Source organism: Aquarana catesbeiana, linkage group LG10 (assembly GCF_042186555.1).
Source record: "Aquarana catesbeiana isolate 2022-GZ linkage group LG10, ASM4218655v1, whole genome shotgun sequence".
NCBI lineage: Eukaryota > Metazoa > Chordata > Amphibia > Anura > Ranidae > Aquarana > Aquarana catesbeiana.
The window spans coordinates 211,130,397-211,155,928 of record NC_133333.1 but is presented as its reverse complement, the minus strand read 5'-3'; the positions used below and the strand labels follow the sequence as shown (position 1 = coordinate 211,155,928).

The window sequence follows — 25,532 nt, the reverse complement described above, 5'->3', positions numbered from 1 at the left end:
TTTTGAGGGGACAACAAATTTACAATGTTATACAAGTTGTACACTCGCTACATTACATTGTAGCAAAGTGTCATTTCTTCAGTGTTGTCACATGAAAAGATATAATAAAATATTTACAAAAATGTCAGCATCTATTGTGAGATACTGCCTATACTGGAATTCACGCAGCTAGACTCTATACTGTAATAGTGGTGATCCGCAACTTATAGTGACACTACTACATGCTGACACTGTACTAATGACACTGGCTGGGAAGAGGCAATAAAAGGGGTTAACTGTGTACAGGTGTAATGTGTGCCACTTTTACATTCTGATCTGGCTGTTTTTAACCATGCTTTTCAGGGAAAAGAAACAACCAGATCGCTGTTCCTATGTGCATAAAGTTCTGTCAGTTTTTAAACACAGCCGATTTCAGCCAAAATTATTGGGTGAAATCTGCTGCCAAACTTGTGCCATGTGCAATCACAGCCCGGGAGGCGAGCGGTGACGTAAAGGTACATTGTCTGGCCCTCCTGTGCCTCCTGTCCACAGTAAATCTACTGTGGGCAGGCAGCAAGTAGTGTCACTTTGCGAGTCCTTCCACAGTGCAGACAGGAGAATCGTTGGGCTGCACAAAGGGTGCAATAGGCATTTAAAAAGGAGTGTTTGGCTACAATCTATATTAATGACTCAGCTTGTACAAGCCCTGCATCTACTGACTTTGCTCTCCAACTACTCCTGTGCTTTATAGCCATGAATTTCTATCCTCCAGCAGAGGGGTTTTGCTGCCCCTGGGATATGACAAGACATGCAGAATCCTATGCACGGAGCGTGCTAGTCATGTCCCAGCACGGTGCTCCTTGGGAAATATTTTCAGTCAGTGAGGGTGGATAAAAGGTGCTAATAGACAGTGTATAACTATAGCAACTAGCCGCCACCATAGTCCACATCAACATCACCCCAGGGAATTAAATGGATAGATCGAGCAACAAAAACAACTTTTAATATAGGAGGCTCAGCAACATGAGGCAGAAGAAGCAGGGCCATCAGGGGCACGGTCCAGTGAGAATTTATATAGCGGCTTGTTATATCTTTATGAAGGAAATTTCCTTTAAAAAGGGTTAGTTCAGCTTTACAGAAAAAACTGAACTAAACACCATACAACACCCCCCCATCCCCAACACTTTAATTGCCTCCACGGAGGATGAGCGGTCAGTGCTGATGCTGCCACGATTGAGCACTTGTTTGCATCTAGATCCAACTGCAAGCAAGCTGTTGCTATGCATGCTCTGCCATCATCCATTTAATTAATGCCAGCAGTACCTGTTAAAACTCCAGAAAATGCACCCAGCCTCTACCATATTTCTCAGGAAATTAGATTAAGTAAGCCCTGCAGTTTATGTATTTTGATAGACCTTTTTAATATGATTTAATATGTTTGCAGAGTCTACAAATAATTCTATTATCTATTTGATATGCAGTGGTGTGACCTTGAGCCTATGGTTTGCAGCCTTTGGTAGACCCAGTGGCCTGTTGGTCTGGTCGGTTTGGTCCTGCCCACTCTGTTTTCTAGGTGATTTGTTTTTATACATGGGTATACAGTATATGAGACTTATTGTATTTTTTTATATCATAGAATACGTTTGTACCTGTACATGAGCATCCCTGAGGAACAACAAAAATCCCTAATCTTCTGTAGCGTGTTTGTTATGATGAAGGTTTCACTCTACCATCATCACTGTGTTGTTTACTTACAAATTCTACTAGCCGCATTCATTTTATATGTAGATCTAGTTTATTATTGCTTTATAATAAAGATATATTTTTTAAATAATCATGCCTTGCCTTCTGTACCAATAACGTAATATATATATAAATAAATAAAGGCACTCCCACTATATTCTACCATGGTTTTTAGATTGTGTGTTATATCATCCCAACCACGACACTACCTGCCTGGAGTTTGCATGCTCTCCCTGTGCCTGCGTGGGTTTCCTCCGGGTACTCCAGTTTCCTCCCACACTCCAAAGACATGCTGGTAGGTTACTTGGATCCTGTCCAAATTGTCCCTAGTATGTATGAATGTGAGTTAGGGACCTTAGATTGTAAGCTCCTTGAAGGTAGGGACCGATGTAATGTACAATGTATATGTAAAGCGCTGCGTAAATTGACAATTGACGGCACTATATAAGTACCTGAAATAAATAAATAAAATATCATCTTTTCTTGGTCTGATGACATTGTTCAATGGGAAGGGATATATGAAGATATACATAAACAATTTGTAGATGGGAGGACAAGCTTTTTGTGACCTTACTATTTATAAAGGTCATGATTTCTGGTGAATTATGCCCCATTCACACAGGGCGGATTCCACTGCGATCAGCAAGAGATCATCCCCTGCTGATCAGAGCAGAGCAGGCTCAGTATCTGCTCTGCTCAATGGGCAGCCAAGAACAAACTGCGCTGTCCACTTACACCCAGCTACCGCCACTCTTCGATTGTAAGCTCTTATGAACAGGGCCCTCCGATTCCTCCTGTATTGAATTGTATTGTAACTGTACTGTCTGCCCTCATGTTGTAAAGCTCAAACTGTTGGCGCTACAGTGGGGAAAATTATTATTTTATTCCCTGAAGATTTTGTAAGTTTGCCCACTTACAAAGAAATTAAGGGTCTATAATTTTTATCATAGGTGTAGTTTAAATGATAGACACAGAATATCAGCCAAAAATCAAGAAAACAAACAAAAAAAAAAAACACAATACAAATGCTATAAATTAAGTTGCAGTTCAGTGAGTAAAATAAGTATTTGATCCCCAAACGAAACATGACTTAGTACTTGGTGGAGAAATCCTTGTTGGCAAGCACAGGGGTAAGACGTTTCTTGTAGTTGGTGACCAGGTTTGCACACAACTTAGGAGGGATTTTGGTCCACTCTTCTTTACAGATCTTCTCTAAATTCTTAAGGTTTCTTGGTTGTCGCTTGGCAACTTGAAGTTTTAGCTTCCTCCATAAACGTTCTATAAGATTAAGGTCTGGAGACTGGCTAGGCCACTCCATGACCTTAATGTGCTTTTCTTGAGCCACTCCTTTGTTGCCTTGGCGGTATGTTTTGGGCAGGGCTGTCTTTAACACAGGGCAAAAGGGGCAGCTGCCCCGGGCCGTGTCATTGTTGTGGGGCTCAAAGCAGCTGCCCCTTGAGCCTGCAAATTGGGGTCCCATGAGAACACTACAGAGTGCACTGGGTACAATGGTGTATTCCCCAGCCAGCAGGGCAGGGGCAGGGCCACGAGCGCCACTGCCACTCTGACCCCACCCCATGTAGCCTGTATGCTCGGAGCAGAGATTGGAGTGGGTGCGCAGAGAGTCCTGCCCCCAGACGTTTGAGAGCCCCGCCTCTGGACCTCCAAGGGCAGGGGGAGAGTCTGGCTGGCTAGGTCCTTCTCCCCATGGACTGCTTGTGGACTGTTATCCTAACCCTGACTTGTTTACCAACAGTATTGCTGTACATTGCTGATAGGTAAAATTTTGAAATGGTTAATTCGTTGATTACCTCCTGCGCAAGAAACGCAGTCTCTGGTCATCTCCTGCACTAGAACCACAGTCTCAGGTCATCTCATTTAGCAAGTCTGCAGTCTCTGGCCATCTCCTGTAGTACGTCTATATCAGTGAGCAGTAATAATGTGCAATAACCTCTAGCAATAAATCAGCAAGCAAAAATGATGTGCTGTAACCTTTAGCAACCAGTCAGTGAGTGGTAATAATATGCTGTATCAAATATATGTCAAAGAAAAATTTCTAAAACATTAGCAGCGCTAGTGCAAAAATAGAAAATATTTAAAAATATCAATGCTATTGCTTAAGAGTCCACTTAAACAAAGTATCAAATGGTGATCCACTCAGTGAAAGTCCATTAAGAAAAGGCAGGTGAGTATAAACTAGACAATCGTGGAAGAAAATAGATAGATAAAATAGATTTAAAAAATTCCACATAGCGTAATCCAGTACAATAATTATTAATTTAAAATTATCCCACAAAAAAAATTCACGTTTGCATAATATAAGGGCATGTAACATCAATACTATGTCAGTCGTGCATTCCCCTCTAACCTCTCACCGCTCCCGCAATGTTCACGGGAAGGACAGACGAGGATAAGCCGACTCTGTGGATAGCTGCGTAGCAATTTTTTTATCTATTGCTTGCAATGAGCAAAATACAGATGAAGTGTCCAGGGAACAGCGATTATCCCTTTGATTGATCAGCGTGTTAACCAGCAGGATTTGGTAAGTGGATTACCTACAGGGCTGTGGCACAAGTGGTGTGGTGATGGAGACTTGGGATCGCTGCTAATATTTTCTTCCACGATCGTCTAGTTTATACTCACTTGCCTTTTCTTAATGGACTTTCACTGAGTGGATCACCATTTGATACTTTGGTTAAATTTCACTGATATTTTTAAATATTTGCTATTTTTGCACTAGCGCTGCTAATGTTTTAGAAATTTTTCTTTGACATATATTTGATGCATCTCATTTTAGTATAGCAGCTGCCGACTACTGTTTTATCAATATTTTCTCTGTGTGCGCTGAGGGAGGGATACTGAACATAGTTTTTTATCTCTCATTCTTTGATAATAATATGCTGTAACTGTAATTGCTGCAGTAAACGGATTTTGAGTCTTCCTGCTATTTGTTATAAGTCAAAGAGTCAAAGAGCGGTTGCCCCACCCCCCCCCCGAAAATAATTTGCCCAGGGTCCAATCAATATTAAAGACGGCCCTGGTTTTGGGTCATTGTCATGCTGGAGGACCCATCCACGACCCATCTTCAATGTTCTGGCTGAGGGAAAAAGGTTCACATCCAAGATTTTACAATACATGGCCCCATCCATTGGCCCCTCAATGTGGCAAAGCCGGCCTGTACTTTTAGCAGAGAAACAGCCCCAAAGCGTAATGTTTCCACCTCCGTGCTTGACTGTAGAGATGGTGTTCTTAGGGTCATAGTCAGCATTTTTCTTCCTCCAAAACACAGCGAGTCGAGTTAATGCCAAAGAGCTCAAATTTGGTCTCATCTGACCTCAGCACTTTCTCCAGATCCTTCTCGGAATCATGCAGATGTTCATTGGCAAACTTCAAAGGGGCCTGTACATGTAGGAGGGGAACTTGCCATGTTTGGAGGAAGAAAAATGCTGACTATGACCCTAAGAACACCATCCCTACAGTCAAGCACGGAGGTGGAAACATTATGCTTTGGGGCAGTTTCTTTGCTAAAGGTACAGGCCGACTTTGCCGCAATGAGGGACCAATAAACAAATCCCTCCTGATTTGTGTGCAAACCTGGTCACCAACTACAGGAAACATCTTACCTCTGTGCTTGCCAACAAGGGTTTATCCACCAAGTACTAAGTCATGTTTTGCTTGTGGATCAAATACTTATTTTACTCACTGAACTGCAACTCAATTCATAACATTTGTATCATGTGTTTTTTTCTGGATTTTTGGTGGATATGCTGTCTCCATCATTTAAAAATACACCTATGATAAAAGTTATAGCCCCTTTATTTCTTTGTAAGTGGGCAAATCTACAAAATCTGCAGAGGGTCAAATACATTTTCCCCACTGTATATAAATCCTGTATTATAATAACAAAATTAATAATAATAATAATAATAATTATCTGCTCTGCCTAAAAAGAGGTAGGCAGGTGTATATGGACAGGTCTGTCCAAAGGGATGAATGGACCTTCTGACGAGGTCTGTCTGAAATACCGACTGAAAGGGGCCTTATTCGGGCCTACACCTGGTGGAAGGTAAACATATCATGGTGGTGTTCTATTTATTTTTGGAAAATGAAGGATACATTGTATTTAACAAGTGGGGTATTCACAGTGGTGGATTGGAAAGAGGAAGAAAAGTTGCAACTGGATTTCCCTTTTTTTTGTACCCCCCTTTTTACAGGGGACTTTTTCTCTTAATTGTGAGACTTGTTTGTGGTTGGACTTTATTCACAGGAATTTTTGTTGTATTAATTGTATAGCACTATTTGCGTGTTATAGATCATCCTTAATACATAGGATTTACATGTACTTTAAACTAAAAGGCAATTTTTTTTTTTTTTTTTTTTTTTACAGAACCAGCACACTGAGCCTAGGTTCACACTGCAGCGATGCTGGAACCAGAGCGATTCCAGCACCGGTTCCCGCATCGCATCTCTCCCGCAGGCAGTTCATACTACCCTCTGAACCGCTGTGGGTGTAAGTACAATGTTAATGACACCCCCAGACCGGTTCACAGATCGCAGTGCGAACTGTGGATTCGGATTGCATGGGTGAAAATGCACCTTTTTTTGTGCGAATCCAATGCGAGTTTAGCCATACAACTGTACAGGCTGAACTTGCATTGCACAGACATTGCATGCAATCGGTACCGCAGTGCAGGTGCGAGTCACATGCGATGTCTGTGTTCGCTATAGTATAAACCCCCGGCCAAATCATTTACTCAGCGCTACACTTGTTGCCAGTAAACGGCAATAGAAATTGAACTCTGACAGTTCTGTGCAACTGCGGCTACCTGGCATCTTCCTGGCTCCCTGCATCTCCTCCCGAAGTGGATCCAGCTTCACAGAAGCCACCACTCGGACCAGAACCCCTCCAGTGGACTTATCTGAGAGATCACTTGCCTGTCATTTCAGAAGTCTTGCGAGTGCAATACTGATGTTTTTATGTTTATCACCTAATAAATTGTAGTTTTGGATAGAGTGGCGAGGGATTAGAACACTTTTCAGTTTTTACTGCTCTCTGTGCCCGTTAGGGAGATTTTCCCTCTCTATTTGTCCTGTTTACCGTTATCATTGAAAGTAAAAAGAAAATCCCAAATTTTGGGTTGTTCCCAGAAAAGTAAGAGGGAAAATCCTCCAATAGGGACACTAGTTCTGGTAACCTGGTGGTCCCCAAAATTTGCAGGGATTTCCTATCACTTGCATAGCCAAAGGGCTAAGGGACAGGAAGTGAAGGGAAATCTTATAACCTTCCCTTACACTATCAAAAAAAAAAAAAAAAAGTTTTGCCTATGGTTCTACTTTAAAGCAGAACCAAAAGCTTAGCTCCAGGTTCCAGCGGGGGGGTGACAGCACTCCCGCTCATGTGCAGAAATGCAGTCACCCTGGCACACAAGCAGTGTGCCAGAATGGAAACTGAGCTGCACATGCGCAGCTCAGTGTACATTCTTCAGGGCATTACGATCAGGCAGGTAAGCATTTTATTGCAGAAGGTGGTGATGGGGTGCAGTGAACCAAGACAATTAGTAGAATAGACAAAATACCAAAAGCCATCAACTGCTACATTTCAAATTGAAGAACGCTGTCAGCAGGCAACAAGCATGAAACTACCTGATGGTACAAGACCATATTAGAAGCTCAGGAGGAAGGTACAAAATAAAAAGTCAGTGTATATGGTAAACTTTGCAGGAGTTCCAAACCATTAAAAATCATCAATAAAAATATAACAAACTGGACGCAGGTAAAGACCAGTTGAGTCAAGTTGGTAAATTAACCCAGTCACCTCAAAGACTTGTTTACATATTGTTAATAAGCAGCAAATGAGCTTAAAAACAAGCCCTTGTGCTCTGTAGCTGCAGGCACATTGGAGCAATTCATGCTCACAGATCAAAGCAGAAGCACTGAAGTTATACAAGTCTCAGCTCTCCCTACTACACCCCTCTCGACAGTGAGAAGAGCTCAGCTTTGACTGCTACCTCCTCCCAGCAGTGTCTCAGTAGCTCAGTTCACCCTGGTCCCCCCTTCCAGTTGTGACTGCGCAGCTCGGCTCTGCCTCCTCCCCCTCCAAGCAGTGGCTCAGCAGCTCAACACCCCTCCCCTCCCAGAAGCTCAGCTGCCCTCCCAGAAGTGATTTTTTTTTTTAAATATTCTTTATTTTATTACATTATATGAATTACACAAAAATACAATAATATCCAATAAAAAAAATTTTAAAAAAAATTCTCTCCCCCACCACCACCTTTCCCCCCCTCTATACCTCCAGTAATACCATATACTTCTCCGTATTCATAAATTCAAGCCAGTTTCGCCATATCTTTTGATATTTCACCCATGTATCTTTTGTCAGATGTATTGTGATTATAGAAATAATTCCAAAAAGCAATTCTTCAGAGAGGAACAGGCAATTGCCAAAAAATAGAAAATTTTATTATGCAAAGTTCACTTAAACACTAATCAAAAAATGAATATATTTAGAAAATACCAACAATTCATTAAAATTAGACAACGTTGTCTGCATACTCAGATGGCCACCGCACACATCCATACACCTGCCCGTGAATGACTAATACGGTAATGGTCACTAATAATCCTGGGAAAAAGAAGGGGGAGCAATTTTCCTCCAGGGGACACAAACGTAGTAAAAAGTCAAATGGGATCAAAAGCAATCAGACTGGTATATATATCTCCACAGTGTTAGGTACCGACAGATGTTGAGGTATGTGGTAAGCAGATCAAGATTGCATGGACAGTTCGTAACATGACATTTAACTTAGAGCCGGGACAACTCACTGTAGATGACAGTGCAGCAGGAAGATGTGTAAGTGGAAAGTTCCTATATCTGCGCTGGAATTTGCACAGCAATCAGTACAAGCTCAAGAACACCAGTGCTGGCAGGTACGTGTGTCTGGGGTGCAGGCGGGTATGTGATATGTACAGACCCCCCCGGTTGGGAGGTATAAAACATAAGATCTCACCCCTTTCCGAGCACCGGTCACAACCTCTGCACAGGTGGACGAGCAGCTTCTGCGTTTTCTGTTTCCCTTCAGCTTCCGTCACTGCCCAGAGTTTCACTGATTCGTTCCGTGTAGTGCGGGATGGAACTATGAAGTCCGTCAGACTATAGCAAGACGAACTCGGCCATAATGGAGTTCCACGGTTTCCGTTAGCACTCGCACGTAACTATCTGAGGTGAATTTCCTTGGCGTGTGGGTGGAGCTGAGTATACGCTACTATGAGCGTGATGGCGTCATGCTGACGCGTTTCACCCGTCACTGGGATTTCTTCAGAGCATGCGCAGAGACCGATCTGAGATCTTTAAATAGCAAAGGCACCGTGCTACGTGATGGCGTTGGCGCCTGGCTACCCATTTATCAGCGCAACAAATAGACAGCTATACAACAGAATAATAACAACACTGGATCAGCAGGCCAGGCTGGGAGTGCAGGGGTCCCAGTCAACCCACAAAGACGAAAAAAGGAGGGGGGGGGGGGGGACAGGAAAATTAAATGTGAGAAATTAAGAAATTGGCCACTCATCCAAGGAATACCCGTTGGCCAATTTCTCAGAATAAAAAGGAACTGTTCTCAAGAACAAGACTTTGGGGTTGAGGCAAGGGATCTCTACGGCAGATTCAGGGAGAGGGGATACTCCCACCCCTGCATCAGGAAGGCCAAAAAGAGGGCCATGCAGATTGATAGAGGGGCCCTCCCTTCTAAGGATAAAGGTCCCCAACACCGAAATAAGCTGAAGGATCATTACCAAATTTGGTGCCCAGTGGGACCAAGTTAGGGACATTTTGAGCCGACACTGGCATATTCTTGCCGACTCACCCACTCTCGGTGAGATTGTGGGCGATCGTCCTTTACTCACAGCCTGTCGCTTACGGAATCTCAGGGAAAGTTTGATCCACTCTGAATATCAAATCTGCTACCCCCAATTAGCTGACCCAGCTACCACCCCTGAGGGGGATGTACAGATGTAGATATTCGGTCTGCAAATATGTGGATAGGACTGACGTGTTTGCCGACTCTGATGGGAAGAAAAAGTTTAAAATCAATAATTTTATTAATTGCAATACCACCAGGGTGGTCTATATGCTGACTTGCCCCTGTGACAAGAATTATGTCGGCAAGACCAAAAGACAACTTAAAATCAGAGTCGGTGAACACGTCCAAAGTAGCTTAAGTAGGGATGATGAACGTCCACTGACGTTGTACTTCATCAAATTCCATGATGGTGACTCCACTGGACTCCCTTTCAAGGGGATTTATAGGTTGAATTTACCACTGAGAAGGGGATACTGACAGGATCCTTTGGATATACAATCTCAACAGTATGCAACCCAGAGGGTTAAACAATGAATGTAACCTCTCTGCATTCCTCACACCATAGGCTATAGCTGCTAATTGACCTTTGACCCCTTCTGGTTCCCTAGCTTTATGTTTGATGTTCATTTTTCCTTTTTGGTTAATTTTCATTTTTTGGTTCTTTTTCTTATTTAATATTTTACCCCTCCTTTTTTTCCCCTTTTCTTTTTCTTTATCTTATTTTCATTTATTCTTTCATTCCTCATCATCCTCATTTAAGCATTTAAATTTTCCTGTCCCCCCCCCCCCTCCTTTTTTAGTCTTTGTGGGTTGACTGGGACCCCCGCACTCCCAGCCTGGCCCGCTGATCCAATGTTGTTATTATTCTGTTGTATGGCTGTCTATTTGTTGCGCTGATACCTGGGTAGCCAGGCGCCAATGCCATCACATAGCACGGCGCCTTTGCTATTTAAAGATCTCGGATCTGTCTCTGCGCATGCTCTGAAGAAACCCCAATGACGGGTGAAACGTGTCAGCATGACGCCATCACGCTCCTAGTAGCGTATACTTAGCTCCACTCACACGCCAAGGAAATTCACCTTGGATATTTTCGTGACTCCCGCGAGTGCTAACAGGAACCCTGGAACTCCATTATGGCCAAGTTCATCTTGCTATAGTCTGACGGACTTCATTGTTCCATGCCGCATTACACGGAACGAATCGGTGAAACTCTGGACAGTGACGGAAGCCATCTTTTTGAGCTGAAAAGAAACAGAAAAACGCAGAAGCTGCACATCCACCTGTGCAGAGGTTGTGACCGGTGCTCGGAAAGCGGTGAGATCTTATGTTTTGTACCTCCCGACCGGGAGGTCTGTACATATCACATACCCGCCTGCACCCCAGACACACGTACCTGCCAGCACGGGTGTTCTTGAGCTTGTACTGACTGTGCAAATTCCAGCTCAGATATAGGAACTTCCCACTTACACATCTTCCTGCTGCACTGTCATCTACAGTGAGTTGTTCCAGCTCCAAGTTAAATGTCATGTTACGAACTGTCTATGCAATCTTGATCTGCTTACTACATACCTCGACATCTGTCGATACCGAACACTGTGGAGATATATATATATATATATATATATATATATATACATACATACATACATACATACACACACCAGTCTGATTGCTTTTGATCCCATTTGACTTTTTATTACGTTTGTGTCCCCTGGAGGAAAATTGCTCCCCCTTCTTTTTCCCAGGATTATTAGTGACCATTACCTTATTAGTCATTCACGGGCGGGTGTATGGATGTGTGTGGTGGCAATCTGAGTATGCAGACAACGTTGTCTAATTTTAATGAATTGTTGGTGGTATTTTCTAAATATATTCATTTTTTGATTAGTGTTTAAGTGAACTTTGCATAATAAAATTTTCAATTTTTTGGCAATTGCCTGTTCCTCTCTGAAGAATTGCTTTTTGGAATTATTTCTATAATCACAATTTTGTTCTCATATGCTAACCAATTCAGAGGAACTCACCACAGTACCATATTTAAACTCATTTTCTGGGGTGTGAGCATTTAGCAGCTGCTGATGCATCCAGTTTTGAATTTAATTTGCTTTGGTAGAGTTTTTTAAGTTCATTTTATTTCTCAGTTTTCTATAGATGTATTGACTCTTCAATAGATTTCACCCATTCCACCCTTACTACCCACTCCTTAATCCTTGGGGCCTCCTGAGTTTTCCACAGGCATGAAATCAGGGCTTTAGCTGCATTCAAAAGATATGGAACGAAGGTATTTCTATACTGGGACACCGCCTTCCCCGTATCATTAAACAAACATACTCAAGGGTTTTTTTTAATTCGTTCACCTGTTATATAGAGGATTGCTCCTATAATTCCATCCCAATAGGATTGTATTTTAGTGCACTCCCACCAGAGATGAGCAAGTGTCCCCAGAGCGTCACAACCCCTCCAACAAGTTGGAGGGTTCTCTCCCCCATACCCATGCGCCCTCTGGGGGGGGGGGGGCACGTACCACCTTGCCAGCAATTTATAACACATTTCAAATGTCTGCATATCTCTTGACGAAAGGCAAGCTAATCTAAGTATCTTATTCCTATGTTCCTCTTCTCTAAGGGGGCCCTATTTCTCCTTCCCATTTTTCCAAATAGGATGGATATTCATGTTCTGCTTTCCTAATCAATATTTTAGATATTCTTCTAGTTAATACGCTAATATTAACATCCTAATATAACACTGTTATCTCCTAATGGTTAATCAGTGTATCATGTGCAAAATAACCAAATGGAGCCTATTATAAAACATAACATCCTTCACCATAACAAAATCCTATAACTAAATATCAATGTGATAATAAATTATTGAACACAATAAAAAAAAAAAAAAAAAAAAAAAAAAAAAAAAAGAGAGAAAGAAAGATGAGATATATTAATGTGATGAACCACAGTGCACAGATATCTGAAAAGGACAGCATATCGCTGTGAAGAAATATAACGTCTTTGGTGACTGATGAATATAGACAGGTTTCAATGAGTAATCCCTAGTGATAGATGGCTTGCTCATATATTCAGCTGCTCAATAGCATGGGCTGGCTTCTGGCTTTCAAAAGAACTTCCGCAGTATGAAACAAAAAAAAGAGAGACCATTGCGCAGGTAATGTGTATTCCCTATTCCCTATGTATCCCCCATGTATTCCCTATAAACTGAGGGTAAAACTTCACTCACACTTTTCAGCAGAATAAATCGCATATGGCAAGGTCAGTTGCATACAGCTAACAGCTGCGATTTTCTCACACGCCAACAGTGTACACACAGCTTTGCTGTTTCCCAGAGAGTTGCCTTAGATATTTCTGCCGTGTCATTAATCTCAAAAAAGACCTCCAGTTCCTGCTCTATCCTTTAATTGATTCCGGATCCTGGATAAGTGAGTCATTCAATTTCCAATTTTTCCCCGTCAAAGCATCCCCTAGTATTTCCAGTTGGATTTTCACTGGGGCATGGTCGGATAAAGTAATTGCTTTAATTTCTGCTTCCTTGAGGGATGGTGCGAATTGATGTTCTATTAAAACAATCAATCCTTGAGAAGGTCCGATGGACGGGAGAGTAAAAGGTATAATCTCATTTCCTTGGGTGGCTAATCCTCCATGCATCCAACAACTGAAAATCCAACAATACTTTTTTTAATGCCTTCTGCCTTTGAGCTGTGGATCTAAGAACACCACCTGAAGTATCTACTCTTGGGTCGATACTCCAGTTTAAGTCACCTGCAATAATTACTTTACCTTCCTTAAAAACTTCAATTTTTTTCAGTATTCTCTTTAAAAATTTATCAGGATCCTTATTCGGAGAGTAGATGTTCGCCATTGTACAAATCATATTGAACAGTTTCCCTTTTATAAAGAGGTACCTTCCCTCCAGACGCTCCTTATCCACAAACATCATCGTCCTATCAAATCTAATGGCAAAGCCCCTTGAGTGCGGTGATGTTGTGTCTCTATAGAACCACTTAGGGAACTGGTGTGACGACAATGCACCCCCCGAAGCATGCGTAATATATGTCTCCTGGAGACACACCACATTTGCACCCAGGAAATGCAGCTCATGGTTTACTTTATACCTTTTTTTGCAGTATTTAGTCTCCTTACATTATACGTGACCCAATTTACCACTAACATAGTTCACCACGTAAGGAGCGTCTGGTTGGGCGGAGGGGACACCTGAGGAGATAGGAGATGATAGGAGATGATAGGAGATGATAGGAGATGATAGGAGATGATAGGAGATGATAGGAGATGATAGGAGATGATAGGAGATGATAGGAGATGATGAAAATAATTTTGGATTTTTCTTCCACATAGTGAAACCTCACTATCATATCTCTCGGCCCTCTGTCCTTTGGGTGGAGTATCAAGTAATCCTATGGACTCTGTCTACTTTCAGGGCCTCTGTCACTTCTCTCTCTCCAATAGAGGGTAAATAACTGCTGCATTACTTTTATCAGTTCCTCGTTACTATATTTCTCTGGGAGACCTTTAATTCGCAGATTTTTGCGTTGGCTCAGATTCTCTTGGTCCTCCAATTTATAGGGGAGACTTCTATTTGCTCTTTGGAGGGAATTAATTTGTTTTGTTATGTCCTCAAGTCTTTTGTCGTGGTCATCCAATCTGCCCTCTATCTCTTCCACCCTTCCTAGGACTTGCCCGATATCTGCCCTTACTGCGGCGATGTCCAGTTTCAGTGACACTTCCATTTTTGTCAGCATCTCTGCTAACATCTCTTTAATTTGCGGGACTCCCTTCTGAGCTGGTGATTGCATGCATCCTTCCCTAGATGGTTCTTCCTCCCCCCCTCTTTTCCTCTGTGCCCCATCTTGAGCCTTAAAGCTTCCCTGGGGGTTGTTCCCATAGCTTCTCGGCCGCATAGTCTTTGCGTCGTTTACTTTCCCCGCTTTATTCTCCTCTTCCACCACCTTCTGTCTGTTTGACCCTGAGCGCATGGGACCCCCAAGCTGGGACTGCCATGCCCTTCTTCTGCTATGCTGGTGTCCGCAGACATACAACACTGAATACCTCCAGGGCTTGGAGCAGGTGGGGCACTTTTACGTGTTTTATTTGTTTTCCCCCTCATTTCCGTTAATTTATTCACTTGCTGAAAGTATTGTTTTTACACAACCCTAAATTAACATCCGGAATGCTCAGGTACTGGGGGTAAAGACATTCATAGATAAATCACAGTTCATATAATATAAAGTAAAACTCCCACTGAGTCACCGCACACCGTTCCGTATCTGTCCCCAAACCTCTGAGTCCCTTTGTTATACCACAGAGATGGAAAAGGCAGTTTCCTCTCCCATAGAATCAATTACTCTCACCTCCTCCACGGTTAGCAGCGAGATCCTGCAGCGGACTCCCCCTTTCAGCCACGATATCCACACCTCAAACCAGCCAGGTAAGGGAGCTCCACGAAGCATCTCCTCTGCTGCCTGAGTTGCCAGGCTTCACCCTCTAGGGCAGGGATCTGCAATTAGCGGACCTCCAGCTGTTGCAAAACTACAAGTCCCATCATGCTTCTGCCTCTGGGTGTCATGCTTGTGGCTGTCAGAGTCTTGCTATGCCTCATGGGATTTGTAGTTCTGCAACAGCTGGAGGTCCACTAATTGCATATCCCTGCTCTAGGGGGTCGGAGGGCATCCAGGGTCACAGAGCAGGGGAGGAGGCTCAAACAAGTCCCCCACATTCATCCAGTGCTGAGGTCTGTAGTCCACCAAGCGGAGCGGGTGCCATCATTTAGCGCCAGCAGCTTGGTGTCTCATCATGTCGGCCTCGGGCAGAGCGGGGCCAAGGCATCTGCAGCGTGCCGGCGCTCCACCCCCTACATGTCAGCCTCCCTGTTGCTTCCAGTTTTTCCACTCCCAGAAGTGATAAAGAAGCTCAGCTGCCCCTGCTCCTCCCTCCCAGCAGTGAATCAGCAGATCAGCTCTTTACCCACAGTAAATAAAAAGCTCAGCTCCCCCTCTCAGCAGTGGCTCAGCAGTTTGGCCTTTCCTGCTCCCCTCCCCAGCAGAGACCCAACAGCTAGGTTTATTCTTCTACCCCTTCCCAGCAGTGACTCCGTAGCTCAGCTCACCCCTCTCGGCACTGATTTTGTAGCTCAGCTTCTGCCCCTCTCTCCCAGCAGTGACTCAGCACTTTTTCTTTAGTAAAGCTTTGTTTTTGTTTTTTTTTTTATTCAGATATAAAACAGGTTATAGTTACCTGCTCTGCGCAATGGTTTTGCACAAAGCAACCCCGATCCTCTGCTTTTGGGGTCCCCCACCAGCGCTCCTGGCTCCACCCCCCACCAAATCACTTGTTATGGAGTCACTCGTGCATATGCGCTCCATTTCCAATTTGCCCTCAACCTGCATCCACACAGTAAACTATGCAGAACACATACATCAAAACGTGTGAATTGTATTGCAGTGTGTTGAGGGAGAAAATGGTTAAGGCAATTTACAGACCCACAAACAAATGGACACACGTACCATACTGCATGTGGGTGTATCAAGCAACGTGTGTCAGTAGGTGTTAATGGGCCTTTAGGGAGACGATAAAGGTTAACAATAGGTGATACGTAGAGGTGTGGAGGCACTGAAGGTCCACTTTTATCTTATGTTGCTTGTCAATTTAAAGTGATTGTAAAGATTTACTTTATTTATTAAAAAAAAATGGTCATACTTACCTGCTGTGTGCAATGGTTTTGTGAGGTTCCCTCACTGGCGGGCCTGGCTCCTCCTCCCAGCTGAGTGCACCCATAGGAAGCCGCTTCCCATGAGGGCACTCGTGGGCTTGATCCCGAGCTCAGCTGTTTGCGTCTATGCAGGCACACAGCCCGGCCTAGCTCCGCCCCCTGCTCAGGTTTGGACTAACAACAGAAGCCAATGGCTGCCGCTGCTCTCAGCCAAAACCACACTGCCCAACAAGGGGTCATAACAAATCAGGAATGTAGGGAATTTTACAGTTCTTAAAATGTTTTAGTTCACTTGCATTCTTTCAGATTTCTCATTGTTGGTAGTGACCTGTGACCGATTGGGTATGGCACTTTCTATTGGCAATGACAGAGCCTGCTGGAATGACAGAGAGAAAGCCAATATCTGGTGCACAGGTTGTATCACAGCACTGCTAGTTTTATATTACCTTCTCAGATTTATGATTGCCAATATTACTTCCGTGTTTTGCTCTCCTGGAATGTGATCATAAATCTATTGTGTACAGTTATGATTAGGATTGGAGTTGGTAGTTGAAGAAAGCATCGAATTGTGATTTTCGGTGTCGACTATAAATGATAAAAGAAAAAAAACAAACACAGAGGTTTATTAAAGCCTACCTCCACTCAAATGCAGCTTTTATATGATCTGGAGAGTGACAAATAGTTAGAACCTCCATCAGGTTCTTATTGCTGTGTTCCTATTGCATGGTAGCCAGCTTCTAACTTCAGCTTGTTCAATTAACTACTTAATGACCAGCTGCTGAAGTTGTACTGCGGCAGGTTGGCTCGCCTGCGCGAATTACCGTCATTGTACGTCGGGCACATACATGGTGATCTGTGGGTAACAGCGCATGCCCATTTGCTAGCGGGGAGCCAATCAGCCGATTGCTCCACATAGGCAGAACGGGGATCTTCCAGTGTAAACAAACAGATCCTCTTTCTGTCAGAGTAGAGTGAGATTGTCGGTTCCTAGTGATTAGGAAGAGCGATCTCTCTGTACTCCCAGTCAGTCCACTCCCCCACAGTTCGAAAGCACCTCCCAGGGAACATTTAACACTTTGATTGCCCCTGGTGTTAACTTCCCTGCCAGTGACATTTATACAGTAAATCAGTGCATTTTTATCAACAACAAGTGCACTTCCCAAGTGGCCAAAAGTATCAGCAAAGATGAATCTGACAAACACAAGTGGACAAAGGTGTCATATACCAAGAACTGTAAAATAATCTAAATGGGTTATGGTAATCACTTTACTCTGTTTAAATTTTTTTTTTAAGTCAGCCGGTGACATAATTCTCACCTAGGCAGGTATTTCCGAAGTGGTAGCAGGTACCGTTCACAATAAAAAGGTATCCACTCCCCCCAGAAAAAAAATTAATTGTTAGGAGGAGTGGTACTGTCATTTTTAGGTGAAGTTCTGCTTAAACGTGGTCACTTCCTACAAATGGGCAGTCTTTGGTCAGCCATGTTTATGCTGCAGAATTTGAACCTCTAAAATTACCGATGAAGTCCTTTAAAAATAAAATTCGGATGTATATTTTTGTACCCAGGATTTTGGTTTTTCCATTTTCTGCATACTGGCACGGTGCACCACATATTAAAACTGGGCTCACAACTGGGCGCAGTGCACGTTATTTTTTATTTTTTTAATAGGCTGCCTAATGCACCAAAATAGTTTAAAGCCTGAGGTTTTTAGGCTGGGCTTCTCCTCTGGGTCACAATTTGTTTTGCACTCCTGTGATCCGTTTTCAGCGGAGATCGGTCTGAAGTCTGCTTTCCGCTGACGTCACTGCCATCAGTCAAGGCATCGCGTCATCCCGACTTCCCAAGTCTAGATCCGCCAGCTGCCTTGATTGATGGCAGTCTCAGTGAACTGCTGAGACGGCCGCTCCCCACCCCATCGCTCCAATGAGCTTGGAGGATCAGAGCAGAAGCGATGCTGACTAATAGTCAGCATCGCTCTGCTCAGGGCAGAGGGAAAACAGAGCCATCGGCGGTGTTCCCGTGGCTCGGTTCTCAGTGCAGAGATGCCGGGGGACAGCTGCAGCATCGGTCTGATGTTCCATCCACCTAGGCAAGTATGATTAGCCAAAAAAAAAAACCAAAAAAAAAAAAAAAAAAAAACCTCCCTTATGGGGTCACAGACAGAAGTTTTTCACCTTTTGCCTCCTCTTTGCTAGAAAACGTGTTCTTGTTGCTGCTTTTTGTCTAAGTTGGCGAGATCCCCCCCCCCCCCCCACTTCCTGTTCTATTGCACGCACATCAAAAAGACAGGAAGTGAGTAGAGTGCTTCCAAATGGTACACACGCATCAAGGCAGACAGTTTTGGCTTTAGATATACCAGCATTAGATGCAGACAAAAGAGAGCTGCGGATGACAGAGGCACGTAAACTGACCAAGGTGTCAGGGCTCAGCAGCCGTGATAAATCGTGGTCAGTTTACATGGGGAGGGCAGAACCAGGCAGGATCAGCCAGGTATTTCATTTGAAACAGGGGGATAAATGACACAGCACAAGAACTGTACTGTTCATGCTTTAAAAGGAACAGGATATTTTTTTTATTTTTTTTTAGGGTTACAAACACTTTAAATATGTCAAGGAAAAAAGTCAATGCATTTGGGGGGTTGTGGGAGTCCCTCTTATTTGGGGCTGAAGAGGATCAGTTTGACTGCCAAACTGAAGCAGGACACAAAGCCAAAACACATTTGCATTTCCTTTCAAATTTAATATTACTCTGGACCCTTATACACGGAGTTCCATTTCTATTCTTATACTATAGCCCAGGGATATGCAATTAGCGGACCTCCAGCCGTTGCAAAACTACAAGTCCCATCATGTCTGTCTCTGGGTGTCATGCTTGTGGCTGTCAGAGTCTTGCTATGCCTCATGGGACTTGTAGTCCTGCAACAACTAGAGGTCTGCAAAATTGCACATCCCTGCTATATAGTCCCTTTTCTCTAAGAAACGCTCATTGAAGTCCTAGGACAAATAGGAGGAGTCAGCCGACTCCAATACACCTTTAAAAAACACACTGAAGCCCTTTTCACACTTATCTGAAACAGGAAGGTGTGCAATATATCATGTGTTTCTGCAGCCCATGACAACATGCCATGTTCTGGCAGGTGTGCTGAGGCACCATTCATTTTTAATGCACCCTAAACAAACCAGACAACGCATGTGCGTAAAAATCACACAACACGCCTTAACTGCCAGGCACTTAGCAGACTAAAAAAGAAGGTTCCTGCACATGCATTAGTAAGCCAATTGAAATGAATGGGATGCTTCAAATGCACCTAAATGCGCAAAAAACGTGTCGCACTTGCATATTTGTCATATTTGTTAACGGACACGGAGGAATCCAGCTAAAGAAATACATTTTTTTAACTACAGTCATTACAGCCTGGTGACGGCATTACTAGACTGTGTTAGAACACAGGTAACCTTCATATACAGGTGCGGCTTTCTGACCAAATTCCAGCATGGAATATATATTAGTTGTGTAAAAGGCACTCAGGCAGATAGTTACCTTTCCTTAAGCAGATTTCCACTTCTAGAGAGTCCGCTCCACTCCCTCGTCACACGATAGCCACAGAATTTAATTCTGTTTGAGCTGAGGATAATGAAGAGACCAGCGCTGAGGACAGAGGGGTTCTAGACCCCTGACTCTGAAATAAAATAAATAACTACATTAATCACTTTTTTTTTTATTCAAGCTGAACTCCAGGCAGGTAAAAAGACACAAAATTATTGCAGCTCTGTATTTGTTAAAAATAAATAAATAAATAAAATCATTAAAAGCCCATTCACACTAAGTTTTTTTTTTTTTTTAACAACAAACATCTCTATATGTTCCTGCTCTGTGCAATAGAACTGCACAGAGCGGCCCCGAACCTCCACTTCTGGGGTCACCCGCCAGTGCTGCTGGCTCCTCTTCTCTGTCCAGTGCCCCCACAGAAAACCACATCCCATCGGGGCACCTGGGCATGCTCAGTCCAGAGCCCTGCTACTGCGTGCACTGACACAGACAACGTGCCTTGGCCTTGCTCCCTCGACACTGGATTTGACAAACAGCACTGGCACATAGCCAGTGATACCCGTAAATGAGGGGAGAGAACAGCTGCAAATGTCAAAATGAATGCCTAAACATTTTTTTACCCTAATGGAAGGAATGTATTAAGGTAAAAAACGTTTAGGATTTAGAACCACTTTAAGTTATGTCACATGTTAAAGTGTGTTGTGTTAGTGCAGCCCATTCATTATGAAGGGGCTGGCAATGTGCCACATCTGATATACAGTATATTACAAAAAAAAGAGTACACCCCTCACATTTTTGTAAATATTTTATTATATCTTTTCATGTGACAACACTGAAGAAATGACACTTTGCTACAATGTAAAGTAGTGAGTGTACATCTTGTATAGCAGTGTATATTTGCTATCCCCTCAAAATAACTCACCACATTAATGTCTAAACCGCTGGCAACAAAAGTGAGTACACCCCTAAGTGAAAATGTCCAAACTGGGCCCAATTTTACATTCTCCCTCCCCGGTGTCATGTGACTCGTTAGTGTTACAAGATCCCAGGTGTGAATGGGGAGCTGGAATGTTAAAATTTGGTGTCATCACTCTCATATACTGGTCACTGGAACTCTACATAAAGATGGCCTAGGCTATAAAGAAGATCACAAAGACCCTGAAACTGAGCCGCAGCACGCTGGCCAAGACAGTGGTTTAACAGGACAGGTTCCACTCGGAACAGGCCTCACCATGGTCAACGAAAGAAGTTGAGTGCACATGCTCAGCATCATATCCAGAGGTTGTCTTTGGGAAATAGACGTCTGAGTGCTGCCAGCATTGCTGCAGAGGTTGAAGGGTGGGGGGTCAGCCTGTCAGTGCTCAGACCATACGCGGCGGCACAGTGCATCAAATTGGTCTGCATGGCTGTCGTCCCAGAAGGAAGACTCTTCTAAAGATGATGCACAAGAAAGCCCGCAAATGGTTTGCTGAAGACAAGCAGACTAAGGACATTGATTACTGGAACCATTTCCTGTGGTCTGACGAGACCAAGATAAACTTATTCGGTTCAGATGGTGTCAAGTGTGTGTGGAGGCAACCAGGTGAGGAGTACAAAGACAAGTGTGTCTTGCCTACAGTCAAGCATGGTGGTGGGATTGTCATGGTCTGGGGCTGCATGAGTGCTGCCGGCACTGGGGAGCTACAGTTGATTGAGGGAACCATGAATGCCAACATGTATTGTGACATACTGAAGCAGAGCATGAGCCCCTCCCTTCAGAGACTGGGTTGCAGGGCAGTATTCCAACATGATAACAACCCCAAACACACCTCCAAGACGACCACTGCCTTGCTAAAGAAGTAAAGGTGATGGACTGGCCAAGCATGTCTCCAGACCTAAACCCTATTGAGCATCTGGGGGGCATCCTCAAGCGGAAGGTGGAGGAGTGCAAGGTCTCTAACATCCACCAGCTTCCTGATTTTTTTTATTTTATTTTTTTTGCATATATTTCTCACACTTACATGATTCAGATCAAACAAATTTGAATATTACACAAAGATAACCCGAGTAAATCCAAGATGCAGTTTTTTAAATTATTATTTAATTTATTAAGGGAAAAAAAAAGCTATTCAAACCTGCCTGGCCCTATGTGAAAAAGTAATTGCCCCCTCCCATGCTGAATCATGAATGAACTGTGTTTAACCACAATTTTTTGGAAAGCCGAGTTAAATTTCACTTGCCACACCCAGGTCTGATTACTGCCAGACCTGTTGAATCAAGAAATCACATAAATAGAAGCTGTCTGACAAGTGAAGCACGCTAACAGATCCCAAAAAGCCACACATGTCACAATCTAAAAAAAATTCAAGAACAGATTAGAAACAAACATGTACCAGTCTAGGAAGGGTTTCAAAGCCATTTCTAAGGCATTGGAAGTCCAGTGAACCACTGGGAGAGCCAATATCCACAAATGGAGACAAACTTGGAACAGTGGTGAACCTTCCCAGGAGTGGCCGGCCTACTAAAATTACTCCAGGTGAATTGCCATGCACTGTGGTAATACGTGCTTTAGTGTATGTTGACACAAAAGTGACTGGGTCCCTAATGTATTTAATTAAATGCAAGCAATGCAAGTACCTGAATCTGGACATGGGATCAGCCTCTTGTAATCTCGGAACAGCAGAGCTCAGACTGGAGAGACTTCTTATCTTCACACTTAAGCTCTACCCCAGAGATGGGCTTTAAAACCTCTTCTGCTTTCTTGTACCATAAACCAGCCCATATGGTGCCCGCCAGCACCAAGCAGGGTTTTCAGACCATAAAATCTGGCAAAACATAGCAGGGAACCTGTACGCTAATTCCCCTCCTGCACACTCCTTGCAGATGGTAACCTCCTGCACACTTGTTTTTTTCTTTAAGATCAGTCACAATCAATGGATTCAAAATCATTAATTTGGGATATATAGCACTGTTTAATAACAGCACTCAAGATTATCCCCCCAGGGCAAGTAGTCTGAATTAAAAATTAGAATTAAAAGAAACCCCCTGCAAAAAATGTCAATTATCTGGCCGTTTCTGGTGTCAATGCTTTCACACACTGACCTGGAACAAGCAGGCATATTAGGAATGAGGTCAGAACTCAATCTGCATGTATGTTAAGGGTCAAACACTGAAGCCATGGGATTAGTATGACAGCCAGGAAACTAGAAGAGGTCAGCCAGAGAAATCAGTGAGAGTTGTGGGGGACCCAGGAGCTCTACATTCCCAGGTGCCTCTTTCCCAGTGTGTTTCGGGAGACCATTACTTTAGAAAGGAGCAGCATTCTTGAGCGCAGACAGCAGGAAAGGTAAAGGTTTACATGATCTTGCAGGGTTTTGTTTTGGGACTGTAAAAGGTTAGTTTACCTATTCAAAAATTGACAAAAAGGTGATCTACACACCCTGCCCGGCATAAGTCAATGCCTCCTCTGTAGTTCTGGCTCCTGTAACCCATAGTTAAGGCGTGTTTTTACTACCCCCACCCCAACTGCACCCCCTTTAGCTGCAGTGGCCAGGGGTGTACACATGTTGCAGACGCAGCAGGAGTTATATGCCCTGTCATGGTAGGTGGGTGTAGCACCTGCCAAGCATGACCCATTCATGCTTGGCAGGTGCTACACCCACTCTGCAAGTGCCCTGCAACCTTGTGCAGTACAGCAAACAAGGGGTTAAAGCAGGTGGCATTGTGTTGCTTTCTTACCACCTTCTTTAACCCCTTGGACCCTGCAGAAGCATGCAGTTGCAGAGTGGCTACATTTACTTGAATAGGTCGCGATTGGCAAGCGATAGCACCCAACCAAAAGCAATAGGGGGTTTAAATCATGCTGCAGCATGTGTACACCGTTGGCTGCTGCCTCAACAGCTAAAGGGGGTAGGGATTGGGGGGCGGTAAAACTGCAACTCAACTTCAGGTTTTTACCACCTCCCAACTTTATAGGTGAACGAGCCCTAAGGGTGCCCGATGCCGAATGCAACTAAGGGCTCATTCACAAGTGTAGCAGGCACTGCTGCTCCTCTGAAAAGCGATCTGAGTTTGACAGGTGGCGAGGAGGCGATATGTTGCTTCCTCACCATCTGATTTAAACCCATAATTGCTGTGCAATGCACGCGATTGAGAAACGGTAGTACAGCAATTCTACATTTAAAGATTGCCTACCCCTGGTCTAGACGGTTTAAAATCCAGTAATAATACACTGTCTCACCCTGCTCTGCACATGCTCAGATGCTCTTTATTTTTAGGCACTGTGACGAATTTGTAGAGGCCAATCTGCTGACAGCCTAAAGATTTACTGCTGTTCAGGGGCTCTGGTCTTCTATTTTAAGCAGTTTTATGATTTGATTTTAACTGTGCATCAATAAAGTTAGAATTTGTTATAAAAAATAAAAATTAAAAATAAAAAGATGTTGTTGTGGTGCCCATAAAATCCATGGTTAGCGGTCCAAGAAACTTTATACATTTCTGTAAAGGAGAACTAACACCTTAACATTCATGGCAGGGTTGCTTTAAAGGCGTTCCTGAATGTACAGGGACCTAAAACACAGATACCACTTAGCACAGAGTGCAGACCTGTGCAGCGGCAGCCTGCCATTGATGTTAACAGGCTGCAGGCAGCGAGGCCGGATGCTGCACCTGTCCCTCTGGGGCACACTGCACCAACCCAGCTCAGTGTACAAGGGGCCGAGCTGATCATGCTAATGTCACATGAGCTATAGATATAATTATTGAGACAGGGAAGTTATTTCAAGGGTTCATCCATGCTAAATACAGTGCTGTGAAAAAGTATTTGCCCCCTTTCTGATTTTGTTTATTTTTTGCATATTTGTCACACTTAGGCTTAATGTACACGGGACGTTTTTACAACCTCTCCTGAACGATTTAACTTGACAGATAAAAACCCACGTTTAAAACGTTTGTTTTTCCGCGTTTACATGCCACGGTTTGCGCTTAGAAGCGTTTGAAAAAAATTTTTTTCTCGAAATAGCCAAAAATGAAAAATGCCTGTAAAACGAAACACAGCTAAACGCCGGTAACGCGTTTAGCGGCTGAACTCATTTTTTTGCCTTCAAAGAAAAGCCTCTAAACGCAACTGCCTAAAAACGACAAAAAACTAACCTGTGTACATGTACACATAAGATAACATTGGATGAGTTCAGGGGCAGCTGAAAAAAGCAGCCAACTGCCTCTGAACGTCCGTTTACCAGCAGCAGTGTACATGAGGCCTTAAATGACTCAGATCATGAAACAAATATTATTACACAAAGATAACCCGAGTAAATACAAAATGCAGTTTTTAAATGATGGTTTCATTTAAGGCAAAAAAAGCTATCCAAACCTGCCTGGCCTTATGTGAAAAAGTAATTGCCCCCTAAACCTAATAACTGGTTGTGCCAACCTTGGCAGCAACAACTGCAATCAAGCGTTTGCAATAACTGGCAATGAGTATTGTTGTGGAGCAATTTTGGCCCACTGCAGAATTGTTTTCATTCAGCCACATTCGAGGGTTTTCCAGCATGAATGGCCTGTGTAAGGTCATGATACAGCATCTCAATTGGATTTAAGTCAGGGCTTTGACAAGGCCACTCTAAAACCTACATTTTGCTTTGTTTGAACCATTTGGAGGTGGACTTGCTGTTGTGTTTTGGATC

General features: G+C 43.4%; 1 protein-coding gene across 5 annotated transcripts in view; it reads right to left on the bottom strand.

The window, feature by feature from the left end:
- FAM118B (family with sequence similarity 118 member B) overlaps window positions 1-25,532 on the bottom strand; it is an 82,818-nt gene that overhangs the window by 45,104 nt on the left and 12,182 nt on the right. For 4 of the 5 annotated variants that reach the window (XM_073603253.1, XM_073603254.1, XM_073603261.1 and 1 more), the window contains exon 2: window positions 19,861-19,999. The gene's annotated coding sequence lies outside the window, so the exon portion shown is untranslated. Of the gene's footprint in view, window positions 1-16,765; window positions 16,849-19,860; window positions 20,000-25,532 lie in introns of those variants that run through there. The other variant, XM_073603258.1, reaches the window with a different exon arrangement.